The sequence below is a fragment of the Ochlerotatus camptorhynchus genome, unplaced genomic scaffold (genome assembly GCF_037179485.1).
Source record: "Ochlerotatus camptorhynchus isolate MF236.1 unplaced genomic scaffold, CSIRO-AGI_Acam_v1.1 ptg000844l, whole genome shotgun sequence".
NCBI classification, from domain to species: Eukaryota; Metazoa; Arthropoda; class Insecta; order Diptera; family Culicidae; genus Ochlerotatus; species Ochlerotatus camptorhynchus.
Window position 1 is genome coordinate 175,001 of NW_027041303.1, and position 3,145 is coordinate 178,145.

Here is a 3,145-nt window from a genome sequence, read left to right on the forward strand (position 1 = left end):
CGAAATTGTTGAGATTTTTTTTTATTTTGACATTGCTCAATGGTGCAAACATTATCACGCATACGGTAGATTCTTCAACCAACTGGCACTGATTTTCAATGAGTGCCTTAGACTTGGCTACTTCCCCTCGTGCTGGAATTCAGCTAAAGTCATCTCCATCCGGAAGCCTGGGAAAGATCCGTCCTCTCCTTCAAGTTACCGACCCATCAGCCTTCTCTCGGGGTTATCTAAGCTGTTCGAAAGAGCAGTATACCTCCGACTCCTGGCATCTGCCAATGAAAGCAACTTGTTGCTCGAGGAGCAGTTTGGCTTCCGTAAAGGTCACTCGACTGTTCACCAGCTAACTCGAGTGACAAACATTCTCAGATGGAACAAGTCTGTTTCGAAAACATCTGCCATGGCATTGTTGGACGTTGAAAAAACGTTCGACAATGTCTGGCATGATGGCCTAGTCTACAAATTGCAGTGATACGGTCTTCCAATCTTCTTTGTGAAGATCATTAAAAACTATCTCTCGGACAGTACATTCCGAGTTTCTCTGAATGGCATCACATCGGATGCCTTCAATGTCGGTGCGGGTGTTCCACAAGGAAGCATCCTTGGACCCATATTGTTCAACCAGTTCACCTCCGAAATGCAGGCTCTCCCAGATGGTGGATCGTTGTCCCTGTTCGCAGATGACACATCCATCGTCTATAAGAGTAGGGTCATCGGAGCTCTGACCGCCAAACTTCAGAGAGGACTGGATGTCCTGTCTGATTATTCCAGCAGCTGGAAGATCCGATCATCATCTTTCCTCATTCTAAATCTCCCAGACTTGTTCCGTCTGAGAATAATAAGATCAACTTGAACGGCACAGTGGTGGAATGGTCCAAAGAGGTAGTCTACCTCGGCCTTACACTCGACAGCAAGCTGTTTTCAGGGAACACGTTGACAAAACGAAAACCAAATGCAACATCCTGATGAGATCCCTGTATCCGCTCTTCAACAGGAGGTCTACTCTATCCTTGAAAAACAAGCTTGCTGTCTATAAGCAAATAATCCTCTCCGTGATAGAATACGGGGTCCCAATATGGGAGAGTACCGCGGATTGCCATCACCTAAAATTACAAAGGGTCCAAAACAAGATCCTGAGGATGATCCTCAACTGTCCTCCACGCACTCGAAACTCTGAGGTCCATCGCCTGGCTGGTCTTCAGACGCTGGAATTACGGATAACTGCTGCCATCGAAAGGTTCCGAGATTGCTGTAGGCGATCAAATTAGCAGATCATCAGGGATCTGGCACGTTAGGTTAAGCTTTAGGTTAAGTAGGTAGGTTATCAATTATTTTAAACTCAAACTCAACAAACCCTTCAGAGGGTATTCTGTAAATTAGTGCTAAACGCAATTTTCATACTAGAATAATCAGTTTAACCGAACAAAAATGAAGAGCCTGCAAAACCAGTGTGAATCAACAAATAAATGCAAATTTACTACTGCTAAAACCGAAAATGGAACATGTAACAAAATTATGAAAGATTTTGAACGATAATACCTCAACTGCCTCTAGACCAATTTCGATAATACGATAATACGATAATACCTCAACTGCCTCTAGAACAAACTTTATCACCAATAGATCATAAATATTTCTACACATCTGTTAAATTTAAGACTTTATCATTTTTCAAAATGTCACTATTGAAAATTGCACGAATGTTAAAATTATCATCTATTGCCTGCGAAAAGCGATTTCCCTAACACAGATTTCAAAGTTGAATTCCATTCGGTCTCACTATACGGTGTTTATTCAATCACCGCGTGGTGAAATTGTGGTGTTCTCCGGTATACAACGAAAGGCTCCCCGCAAGCAGCTAACCATTAAGGCTGGCCGCAACCCTCCTCTAATCTTTATGAAGTGGACCAATTCGAATTTGAAGCTATTTTTTAATTTTCTAAAACTCACGTTCGGGAGATTCGATATCTTGGCATGATTATTGATAACAACCTTAAGTTCAACTCTCACATTGGCAATGTCATCAAGAAAATTGCCAAGAAGTATGGAATTCTATGTCGATTTAACTATTGCCAGTAAAATACAGCTATACAAATCAATCATCCCTCCTCTTCCAGTATTTTGCCCTTCCATTTTATTACAAATATCGAGATTACAGCGCTTGCAGAATAAAATAATGTGTTTGATTTTGAGATGTAATAGATTCACTTCCTCAACTTTGATTGCTAGATGCCTTACAATGGTTGTCGGTGAAGCATAGAATTGCATATTTGACTGTGGTGTTCAGTGTTCACTCGGCTGTCGACAGAAGCAGAACACTCTCAATGTGTGTCACGCGATCGTCTGTTTACTCGGCAGCAACCATTGTGTGGTCCTCCTTATTGTTCTTCATCAGCAGTTCTTTCAGTCGATGCGTCGTCGACTTTGCAAAGCAACCGTTTCGTGATGAATGTGTGAGTGCTGACTACGTTTTTCGTCCATTTACAATAGAAGCGCTCTGACCCTCGTTGGCGAATCTGCCATACAAGTAAACCACTGGAACCGGCTCCCGTTCTGGTAGAGGAGGCTTATTGGATAGCGGAAGTTAAAATGTTTATTGTTGTGTACCTTTTGACTATAGTTTTAAGATGTATTGTATAGTGAACAAGAATCCTCGGCCCTGTAAAGTTAATTCGGTTGAGCCTTATCAAATAAATTAATAATAATAAGACTATGGTGTTCATTTTTTAAGTAGTTAACGGTTTGCTGCCTCGATATTTGTTTGATCGAATTGAAAGAGGAAGTGATTTTCATAGATATAATACTAGAAATGCGGATGAAATAAGAATACCACATTTCTTGGCCTGTGTTGCACAAAATTCATAATATTTTAGAGGAATACATGTTTTCAATTCTAAGCCCGAACACATTAAACGTGCAACTACACTTACAGAATTTAAGAGACATTTTATTCCACACGTTAAAGCTTTCTTTTGAACAGTTATCTGTGGTAGATAGAGTTGGTATAGAATAATGGTAACTAAATATTTTAATACAAAACAAATGTAAGTTGAGTGGTATAATACCACACTCAAATTGAGTAAATTTGAGTCAGCGTGTAGTCGTACAATAACTTCACGAACCATTTGGGCATTCTTGAATAAGCGTG